This window comes from Rattus norvegicus, chromosome X, assembly GCF_036323735.1.
Source record: "Rattus norvegicus strain BN/NHsdMcwi chromosome X, GRCr8, whole genome shotgun sequence".
Lineage (NCBI taxonomy): Eukaryota > Metazoa > Chordata > Mammalia > Rodentia > Muridae > Rattus > Rattus norvegicus.
In genome coordinates, this window is record NC_086039.1 from 139,099,033 (window position 1) to 139,111,093 (window position 12,061).

The 12,061-nt window shown below is 44.3% G+C and overlaps 1 long non-coding RNA gene across 1 annotated transcript; it reads left to right on the forward strand.

Moving 5' to 3' along the window:
- The first annotated feature begins 7,524 nt into the window (after positions 1-7,524).
- Positions 7,525-10,474, forward strand: LOC134484136 (uncharacterized). The gene is made up of 2 exons (XR_010061530.1): positions 7,525-7,835; positions 10,123-10,474. It is a non-coding gene; the product is annotated as an uncharacterized LOC134484136 (long non-coding RNA).
- The last annotated feature ends 1,587 nt before the right edge of the window (positions 10,475-12,061 follow it).

Genomic DNA, 12,061 nt, shown 5'->3' on the forward strand with positions numbered 1-12,061 from the left:
AGAGTTTCCTGACAGAAGTTGAATACATGCCATTGAAACTGATTATTCTACATAAATATATTTTACATGTGTAAATGTTTTTCAACACAAATGTAGTAGTACACACATGTAACATTTGTGTCTGGGAACATAACACAAGCATCACAGTGACAATTGCATGCCACTGAATTGATAAAGGGTAAAAACAACAATGCCTATGGTAAAAGAATCCAAATCTTATTTTTATGCTTCCAACATCTGTGCATGTTTAATATTTTAACTTTAAAAATAGAACATTTAGAGATTTCTATTTTATTTTATTATTCATTTGTGTGTATGTGCTTCTCTCTATGTATGCACGGTCATGCAAATACTTCTGGATGCCTGAAGAGTTACGAATGGCTATGAATCACATGGTGTGGTTGACTCTAGTCCTCTGAAAATTCAGCAAGTGCTCTTATAACTGCAGAAACATCTCTCTAGGCCTATCTTTACTTCAACAGGATCTCACTCTGTGATGTAGGCTGACCTTGAACTGAAGATGTTCCTTCCTGCTTCTTTCTCCAGAGTGCTGGGGTTACAAGTATATGGCACTCCACCTACTAAATGGCTTTGTTAATGAGTATAAATTATAGCTGGGGCCCAGGTGTTCAAATCCATGAATTCATGAAAAGCATTTAACATTCAAAAAATAACACCAACACTTGAATTTATTTACCTGCTCCCTATTGGAAAGCACGAGTCCAAGGAGTCTGTGTGTGTATGTGGGTGGGGCACTTTTGGCAGCTGGGTTCAGAGTCAGACGTGTACTCTTATGTTTCTGAGAAGAGTCCATACCTTTTGTCAGATTCTGAAAGCTAAAAGGACAGCAACCATGTCCTCTAGTCACCACTCCCATGTCTTTTCTCACGGTGGCCTCTTCTCTGCTGCAGATGGCGTCCCTGTTGAAGGCCCAACAAAAACGGCCGAGATCTGAGTCCCCCGGCCCAAGACAAGCTGTAAACGGCCAGCCAACGGGCACAATGGCCGCACCCAGCTACTCTGCCACGCAGGACCCCTCTCCGTGCCACCAGGGTCCTCAGCCTCAAGAGCCTGACACGGCCTGTGAAGCCTCCCGCCAGCGCTTCAGGCAGTTCCAGTATGAAGAGGCAGATGGGCCTCAGGAAGCCTTCTGCAAACTCTGGGAACTGTGTTCCCAGTGGCTGAAGCCGCAGACGCGGTCTGTGGAGCAGATCCTGGCGCTGCTGGTGTTGGAGCAGTTCCTGCAGATTCTGCCCACAGACAAGGAGACCGAGACGTTCAGCCCGGAGACTAGACAGAGACTTTTCACCCTGATAGAAGACCTCAAGAGAGATCACGGGGGGCCAGGAAACAAGGTGAAGAGTGTTGGGGCTGGTCGTTCTTAGGCCAAAGAGGGGCCAGGCCGCTGGGTCAGGATGAGCCATTCTAGCTCTGTCTCATTCCAGAGCCCCCAGCCTTCCCCACAGTCCTTTCCAACATTCCCTTCTGCTGGAGTCAGCACAGAGGTCACAGATTCTCCACTGGTCCAGACCCCATGGCCTCTCCACAATATGCAAATGACAGTGCCTCATCATTATCAGTAAATGAAATTCTTAGGCACCATGAGCTACCAAAATTATCACCGTCGTTGTCTATTGTCTACAAGCCAATAGTGAGGATTAGAACGTGCATTTTTGTTTGTTTTTAAATCTCAGCACTTGGAGGCACAGGCAGGCAGATCTCTGTGAGTTCAAGGCCAGCCTTGTCTACAAAGCAAATTTCAACCAGAGCTACATAGAGAAACCTTGTCTTGAAAAAAAAAAAAAAAGGATAAAGATATCCCCTATACCTCCTATATCAAAAATACTAATATTTGACTCATTTTATAAATAGCTGGCTTATTCACTGTGGGATAGAGCCTAGAAATGATATAAGGGAAGGAAACATAAGTTTTATAAACTATTAGGCTTTTCATCATAAACATGCTTGGGTTTCACTTCCATGGCTGCTTCTCTGCTTATAATCACTGGATGGATCAAGCCAGGAATTCAGACCAATGCCCCAGTGCTGTGAGCAGTCTTGCCTTCAGTCATATGAATTCCCAAAGTGGCAAACAAGTCTGGGTAAACAAGATATAAGTAATATGTTGTTCTATCAATTTCTCTGCTATACGTTTCTGAGAAAACCAGGTCATTCTCCAATATGTAAAGAGATCAGGTTTCTACCTGATCAACAGGATTCCTTTGCTAGAGTGTTTCATTCTACGTGAGCAAGGGCTTGCTGTGCAGGAACTGTTGCCTTGAGGGTAGGTGGTGGCCTGCATAGTAAGCTGCCAAAGGCTTCTGTTTACGGGTAGGAGGAGCGAGTGACTCTCCCTCCTTTCTCGGTCCTCTCAGTTTAATTAAGTTTCCAACACTGACAACGGTGGCTCATGTTTTTAATCCCAGCACTTGGGAGTTTGAGGCAAAGGGATCTCAGTCAGTTTGAGGCCAGTGTGGTCTACAGAGTGAGTTCCAGGACAACCAGAGAGCTTACACAGAGAAACTCTGCCTCAAAATAACAAAGAATAGATAGATAGATAGATAGATAGATAGATAGATAGATAGATAGATAGATAGATAGATAACTTTGAATAACTGTCATCAATGGTGGGAATGTCCTGTTCAGCACAGGAGTCTAATCTACTCCAGCCTCCCGAGCATTTGGAATGTCAGTGCAGCTGGGAATGAGCTGTGCGTGTGGAAAGCATACTACCAGAAAAATCATTTGTGTGAAGGCAGCAGTACTTCCTCTACCCCAAGGAACGGACTGTGTAGATCCAAAGCTGCAGGATCTCTATGACACAGCGCAAAAACAGGATGTCTGAGAGGAGTCCCTGTGAGGATCCAGTATTGATAGTGTAGCAGAAGCCAGAGGCCTCAAACCAGACCAATGAATGATTCATTACCATAAACATCTGCAAGTTAAGATGTATAGAGAAAAGGCATGCTGTGCGACACACCATGACACACTGTAGCTTCCATGATGAGACAAGATGGTTTTATGTTTATTTTATTTTTATTTCTTAGTTTTAACTTGGGTGGGGGGAGTCGCAAGGTCTGAGGAAGGAGATTGAGTAGGATTGGAATACATGACACGAAACTCACACAGAATCAAGAAAAAGTTAAATAAAATGTTTAAAAAAAACTAGTGGAATCAGAAAATATATTTTGCGTGTATGATTGGTTTGCCTATATTTATGTTTGTGGAAAATATGCGCCTATGCCTAAGGAAGCTATAAAAGGGCTTCAGATCCCCTGGATTTGGAATTACAGAATATTGTGAACTGCCATGTGGGCGCTAGGAATGAAAGTTGGGTTTTCTGGAAGAGCAGTAGTAAGTGTTCTTAACTGCTGCGCCATGTTTCTAGTCTCTCCTCATACAAGTTTTGAAGATTCGTTTTCATAATGCTAAAGAGAAATTTTTAACAGCCCCCCCCAGATTTTATGCTAGCAACAAATATGGAAGGATAATATTCAGACTTAGAAGTAGCCTGATCTCTTTGTACCATTCCATGCCCACCCCCACCCCCCACCCCCTACCCCCCAGGATTTGACCTTAGCTTTTCACCCTGAGTGCCGAGAAAATCCAGAGCTATTCCTCTACAGGAATATTATTTTTTATTAGATATTCTTATTTACATTTCAAATGTTATCTCCTTTCCCGGTTCCCCATCCATAAACCCCCTTTCCCTTCTCCCCTACCCCTTCTTGGATCTTGGCATGAAGATCTTGAGGCACAGTAGCCATGAAAAGCGTAGGCCCAGGGAAGAGTAGTACATGCCTTTAGTCCCAGGAAACTGAGGCAAGGAGATCTCTGATTTCAAGGTTAGCCTGGAATAAAGCAAGTCCCAGACCCAGGCATGGTAGTACCCACCTTTAAACCGGGCCACACCTTCTGCTGGAGACCTACATTAGGACATTGGAAGAAGGAGATTCACTCTTCTTTGACTGCTTGCACTTACTAGCCAGCACATCTGTCGGAACCTACTTCTCCGGAAGGCCGGCTGAAACACCTAGCCTCGTGGGACTACTAGACTTTTGGACTTCCTATCCACGGCTGCCCAGTGTTGGGGAGTTGGACTACAGACTGTAAATCATCACAACACATTCTCTTAATATACAGAGACATTCCTTAAGTTCTGTGACTCTAGAGAACCCTGACCAATACAGAGGGCAATGCTTATGTGTGTGTCCCCTATGGACCTTCTAGAGTCCTGGAAGTGTGTTACCTCTCCCCGAGGTGCCTTTCACTGTAGTACAAATGAAATTTTTCCCTAAGCTCCTGGCATGTGAACCCATAATACCCAGAGGTTCTCCTTCCTTATGTTGGATGGAACTCTTCCCTCCACAGTGGGACAATTGGAAAAGATTAGCAGAGTGTACAAAATCCTAAATAAGAATGTGTTCTCGCCAGATTTCCCCACGTGACTAGAGCATGCCTGTGTTGTTCTGATGGTCTTGTTGCTGAGTCAGCCCATAGCTGTGTCACATTCTGGAAGTCCAGAGCAGATGTTGGATATCTACAGAAGGGGGCTAAGAAGAATATAAATAGACTATAGAAAACACAAAAGTCCAAACGTTAGGAAGAAGCAGCTCCTACTATTGAAAGACCCCAGCTTAGCAGCAGTAACGCCATTTTGCAAGGCTGTACTTAAGATGACTGGTTCAGGGAAAGGTTAGAACACTGAGTACACAGCGGCTGCCAAGCAGGATGTGTTTGGTTGAAGGCCTGGCAACAGGACGACTTCGGTTGAGCACCTGACAATGAAAAAAAGCCCCGGGAGAGGTCCCACACCTTTGGGGGGCCGAGTCAGCCGTTATGTTTCAGGAAGGTAGCTAAGAAACTTGCCCCCGGGCTAAACCCTTGCTACATTAGAATCCACCAATTATATCCCTGTAACCATGCATCTGCTTCTGTATGCTTGCTTCTGCTCCCCAGAATCCTATAAAAAGCCCATCCTTGGTTCCGTGGGGCGTGCCAGTCCCCCGAGTGACTGAAGCGCCCGCAGGTGCCTGTGCCTGTGTATCCCGACAATAAACCAAATCCTCTTGCTGATTGCATCCTGTGGTGTCTCGGTCTGGTCTTTAGAGTTGGAGGGTCTCCATCCCGAGGGAAAGTTCTCCCTGAGAGCTTTTCACTATATTCTTTCCATAGGTACCTAAGTCAGGGACAAAACCAAACTCCAAGATAAGAATGACCCCCGGTGATAGTGGGCACTGCCCAGACAATCTGCTAGGATCCTAGTGCCTATTGCAACCCCACAGAGATGCAATGGGTACTCTCAAAACTTACGATAGGGCATCATGCACCAAGTGGGTACACTAACAGTTGTTAGTCATATGCCGCAGCTTTCTGAGAACAGGGCAGGATTCCTAAGGTGAAAACAGAAATCTTTCAGGAATTAAATAGTAATAGTAATAGAAGACACTTAGTGACAAGCATTTTCTTAGCAGACTCTAACATAGGTGTGACTCTCATCTTTTATGAATAAGAAAATAAGACTTAAGCTGGGCAATGGTGGCACATGTCTTTAACCCCAGCACGCAGGAAGCTAAGGCAGAGGCAGGCACATATCAGAGATTGAGGCCAGCCTGGTCTACAGAGTTAGTTCAAAGCAAGGGAATAAATTATTACATGTCAACTTCTATAGACTAGTAATAAACTTGCTCACATTTCATGCCATATATAACTACTTTTTTAGATTTTTGTATTGGATATTTTCTATATTTACATTTCAAATGTTATCCCTTTTCCGGAAACCCCATATCCTATTCCTCCTTCCTGTGTTTCTATGAGGGTGTTCCTCTACCCAACCACCCACCACTTCCTGCCTCCTCACCCTGACATTCCCCTACATTGAGGGATGCAGCCTTCACTGGACCAAGGGCCTCTCCTCCCATTGATTTCCAACAAGGCCATCCTCTGCTTCATATGCGGCTGGAGCGATGGGTCTGTCCATGTGTACTCTTTGGATGGATTGTTTAGTCTCTGGGAGCTCTGGCGGGTCTGATTGGTTGATTGTTGTTCTTCCTATGGGGTTGCAAACCCCTTCAGCTCCTTCAGTCCTTCCCCTAACTTCTCCATTGGGGACCCCGTTCTCAGTCCAATGCGAGCATCCATCTCTATATTTGTCAGGCTCTGGCAGAGCCTCTCAGGAGACCTTTTAAAATACAGAATGTTCTCGCTAGTGTCCTCTTGTTGCAGTTAGACATGAAATTCACCTTCTTGTCAGAGTCTCCTACAGCTTTAACAAAAATGCAGTGTCTTGCCTGTGGATGGATATCCATCTCTGCCATCAGCAGCCCTGGAGTCAGTATAACTGTAGGCTATAGGATTTCGTGATCTGGGACCTGACTCACAGAGCACCAGCAGGAGTGCTGCAGGCTATGACTTCATAGACTGGGGCCCACAGTGTCCAAAGCCAGACCTCAGGACCTCCTGTTCCAGTAAGAACCGGAATTTAAGCTCATGCATAAACAAGGGCGGTCTACCTTAGCACTCTGGGAGTTACGTACATGCTGATTTTCTGAAAGGCAGAGAAAATTCGGCAGAAAGCTGAACTTCTCCAAGGCAAATGTTGACAGAGACCAGGGACACAAATGTAATGTTCTTCGTATGAATATTCTATAGCCAAGAACTTGCCTGTCAACCACGGAATAGAGACTAGCTTGAGACTCAAGAGACCTTCCACCTTGATACTGTAAGTACCATGAGCCTTCCCTTATCCCGTGGACTGTGGTTTGAGAGTGGAGGCGGGGAGCAACCCCACAATAAGGAGAACTTTTAAGAAAACAAATGAGCCCAATAGAAACTAATTATGAGGCTGGAGATGACTATAGTGAGGAGTAGTCATGACATGAGTCCTCATTGTTTCTGAGGATTTGTGATACCACCTCAGTGACAGCTTATGCCTAAAGCTTCAGGTATTTTTACATTATAGAAGACAGACCTGAAGACCATAGGGTTTAGAAATTTATGCTAAGCCATACAGGGCTGGGTTAGAAACCAGAACCTTCTTTACTTAAAACCATATTTCTGAGCTGGGAGGTGCTGGTGTACAACTCTAATTCAATACTCCAGAGCCAGATCTCTGTGAGTTTGAGGCCAGCCTGGTCTACAGAGCAAGTCCAGGACTGCCAAGGCTACACAGAGAAACCTTGTCCGGAAAAACAAAACTGCTCTCCTAATCACTTGGATGCAATGACTAATGTGGACAAATGATAACCCCCACTTTCTATTAAGCAGGAAGGTTGGTGTTTATCAGTTCAGTTAATTTGTTTATAATGAGCAAAATTGCTGTAATTATTTTCATTCCTGTGGATTTTCCCCAGATAACTGAGTAGCCAGTCCCTGAAGGAGCAGTAGCTATCTGGAAGGAGAGAATAAGGAGGGACAGGAAAAGTCGCACTCCTCCACTTTCCATACTTTTTATCGATGTCCTGGGACCCAATTGGTTAAGAAGTTTGTGACTCACAGTGGAACTAAGAACCTTGGGACCAATACAATGGGAAGATTTTCACCCTGGCCACCACCACCTAGGTTACTTGTAATTTAGGAGTAGAAACAGTACGTGGAGGGTGCTGGGAGAATGGTGGGATAATTTTTGTGTTTTCATATAATTCCCATGCTTGTTCTTGGGACACTCAGTTTTCTTGCACTCAGATTCTGTGTGATCATGAAAGCTCTTTTGATTTTAATTTCTCCTGTAGTAGGAGTTACCAAAATGTCCTAACAGCGTTCGCTGCACTTACATAGGTTAACTGGCCTTCAGAATTCAATCATCCAGTGAGCTGCAAGAGAGACTTCAGTCTTAGGTAAGATTCTCTTCTGTTTTCTTCTCCTAAATAAGAGCAGTTTAGAGATAAAGATGGATTGAGATTATTCTCCAGTAACTCTGACTGTTGCCTTGAGGACCACTGGCAGGTTCCCAGTTCTTGTGCTCATGACTAGTGATCGTTCATTATTTTAGAACAGTGGTTCTCAACAATACCAACCAACCAGAGCTCCCAGGGAATAAACCACCATCCAAAGAGTCCATGTGGACTGACCCATGGCTCCAGCTGTATATGTAGCAGAGGGTGACCTTGTTGGGTGTCGTTGGATGTCGATGGGAGAAGCCCTGGGTCCTGCCAAGGCTGGATCCCCCAGTGTAGGGGAATATCAAGGCGGGGAGGCAGAAAGGTGTGGGTGGGTGGATGAGGGAACACCCTCATAGAAGCAGGGGGAGGGGGTGGGATAGGGGGTTTATGGATGGGAAACTGAAAGGAGGTAACATTTGAAATGTAAATTTAAAAAATCCAATTAAAATAAAAAACCAAAATGCCATCTCACCCCCCAAAAAAGAACAGTGGTTCTCAACCTGTGCATAATGATCCCTTGAGTGGGGCTATCCTGCACACCAGATATTTATATTAAGATCCATAACCATAGCAAAATTAAGAGTTATGATGTAGCAATGGAAATAATTTTATGGTTTAGGGTGACCACAACATGAGGAACTTAAGGGTCACAACAATAGGGAGGTTGAGAACCACTGTTTCAGAAGAAAGAGCTGAGGAAATAGCTGGAGACCAACTTGCCTCAGTCCTGTCTTTCTGTGTCTCAGAGAACCTTGACGTCATCTCAAAACCATTGGTAGAACTGGTTTGTGTGCAGTTCTTCATGCTTGTACCGGAAACGCACATGAGAATAGCATAGGGATCTACAGCTGATAGTGACTCTTATCTACATTCTTCCCCTCCATTTGACATTCTCAAGCAATTATATGAGACTATTGAGCATCAATTTAGTGCCGGTGTTGGTAAAGGTCTGAGAACAGCACATCTCGGCACCATATTGCAGAGATAGGACTCTAATCTCACTTCTGAAAAATGAATTTCCCCAGTGTTTCCCTCTATGACAGCCCATAACAGGGCTTTATTAAAGTGGTTTAACATTCAGAAGTAAAATTAGTGAAGAAGAACTTCTAATATCAATAAAAAGAGGTTAGAAAATATTATTCTGAAATCCCATGGTCTGAATTTAGTATCTCTAACTTCTTGAAGATCTTTCTTTTTAAAATATATTTATTTTATTTTTTTTACTTATCCATTTAATCTGCTCACTGCCCCACTCCTGGTCACCTCCTCCCACAATCCTCCCTTTTCTCCCTCCCTTTTTTTCCCTCCCCCGGATATCCCCCACACTGATATATCAAATCTCTGCCAGACAGGAGCTTCTTCACCCAGTGAGGCCAGACAAGGTAGCCAACTTAGGGGACACATTCCACGGACAGGCAACAGCTTTAGGGACAGCCCCTGCTCCAGTTGTCTGACTCCCACATGAAGACCAAGTTACATATGTGCAGGGAGACCTAGGTCCGGCCTGTGTGCATTTTTTGATTGGTGGCTCAGACTCTAAGAGCCTCAAGGATCCAAGTTACTTGATTCTTATGGTCTTCCTGTGCAGCTCCTATCTCCTTAGGGGCTTCAATCCTTCTTCCTGTTCTTCCGTAAGACTCCCCAAGCTCCATCTACAGTTTGGCTGTGGGTGTCTGCGTCTGAGTCAGCTGCTGGGTGAAGCCTCTCAGAGGACAGCCAAGCTAGACTCCTGTCTGTATGGTTCAGGATATGCAGGTCTGATGAAAGTGGGTGGGGAGATGGTGGAAGAATCATATTTTAACCTTTTATAAAAAGCTTCCACATATGAGAGACAATGTGCGTGATTTATCTTTCTGTGTCTTGATTATTTCAGCTAAATACATCCTCCAGTTCTAACTAATTTGCTAAAAATGATAGGATTTTACTCTTTATTTTTGAATAATATTTTGTCACATAACTATTCCACACTTATTATCCATTCATCTGTTATGGACACCTAGGGCGATTCTAGATCTTTGCCATTATAAGTAGTGCCACCATAAAGTTGGGACATGGGTGTCTCTTTGACATTCTGATTTCATTTCTTTTTGGATATTAACCCACAAGTACTACAGAGGAGAATGGCCAGGAGTCCTGAATTGACAGCAACATGACGGAGTAAGGAGATGGGGTTCAAAGGTGATAATGAAAACCAGGATCTCTGGGCCCGTTTGGTTATGTGGATCCTCATTATCTTTTATAGGTGCTCTCAGTTGTGCTCTGTGCTGTGTGAGATCTATCAGTCATGGATAAGAGACAACAGGAGGCCGTTTCCAGACTAGCTGAAGTGAACACCGGCAGGAAGACAGATGAATACTTAAAGCCTAATCAAGGCAAGAAAAACCTGCTGAACTTCATACTAGGCAGACAGCTGGGAAAGCAGAAGAATGATGCAGATATGGCCAAGTGGCTGTGGACGCTGACACGATCGACTCCAGGGTGGAGGTGGCCTTTGCCAAACCACCACATTACTTACATGCTTATGCCCACCCCAAATCATTCAAAACGCTTCCAAAAGAGTGGAAAATAAAACTTCTCCTTGTTTTGGCAGTTGAGGACAAGCTGTATTTTCATTTCTTTTGGTTTGTGTGTCTTTTTTATTAAATGCTTAATATATTTAATATTCATCTAGACATACAGTGTATTTGAAACCAATCCTTTTCCCCACTTCCTGCCCTCCAATTCTTCCCTTGCCCCACCCCCTTTTTCACTTCATGTGTTTTCTCTCTTTTTAAAATTTAATACACTGGGGCTAGAGATCTAAGATTGAACCCAGGGCCTTGCACTTGCTAAGCTAGTGCTCTACCACTGAGGTAAATCCCCAACCCCTCAGGTTGGAATTCAAATTCACAGAAACCCACTTACTACTTCTCCCTGAGTGCTAGGTTTAAAGGCACAACCCCACCCCCGCATGCTTGTGCTCTAAGAGTATATTCTTATAGGGCCACATCGTGTTTGTAAAGGTTTAAAAACTGCTCAGGCAATAGACAACACTGAATTTCCCCTCCCTGTTCATTGCACTGTTGTGGGAGGAGATCCCATATGCTTCCTCGCCAAAAGGCACGTATCTCCTGACTTGCATAGGCTCAAACACCAGGCTTTGCCTAATAACTTCCTGGGGCCATCCTCTGACTCAGCTAGCTGCCTCACCCCTAAGTTAGCCTCCAGGCACCCTTCTTTCTTCAGAGCTGGGCAATTCTTAAGGAAATGATAGTGTTGTTTACGTGAAAAGGTAGGCCAGTTCTTTTCTGAGTATGGGGGGGGGGGAGAAAAAGATCAAAGAAAGAGTCTGTGGCCTGCCTGCTCTGGCATGGCAACTAAAAGCAATTTAACTCTTTTTTTTTAAGACTTATTTATTTAATGTATATGAGTACACTGTAGCTATTTCAGACACACCAGAAGAGGGCATCAGCTATCATCACAGATGGCTGTGAGCCACCACATGGTTGTTGGGAACTGAACTCAGGATCTCTGGAAGAGCAGTCAGCGCTCTTAACCACTGAGCCATCTCTCCAGCCCGCAATTTAACTTTAAATCCTTAAGACACACGGGTGCGCACGCGTGCGCGCGCACACACACACACACACACACACACACACACACACACACACACACACCTAGAACTAAAACCCCCAAAAGAAACACAACTTGCAGGAACCGAGAAACTCCATGCCTGACTCACTTTAATTACATTGGCTCCTTCCCTTCACAAGTTACCAGGATCCTGAATCTTATCACAGTCACAAATCTGCTTTGTTCTCTCATTTGTGGTTGCCTTCCTAAGTACATTTGTGCTTTGTTTATTCTGAAAAGAAAGCATTTCTTTTTACTATAGTTGCTGTGGTCGATATTCTCCCAAAATATGCATGTTAGAATCTAGGATCAAGAAATGGAATTTTGGGGCTGGAGAGATGGGATGGCTCAGTGGTTAAGAGCACTGACTGCTCTTCCAGAGGTCCTGAGTTCAATTCCCAGCAACCACATGGTGGCTCACAACCATCTGTAATGGGATCTGATGCCCTCTTCTGGTGGGTCTGAAAACAGGTACAATGTACTCACATACATAAACAATTTACAAAAAAATGGAAATTTTGGGGAGTGGGCAGGTTCTGAGAACTCTGTTCTTACGATAAGATTGTGGT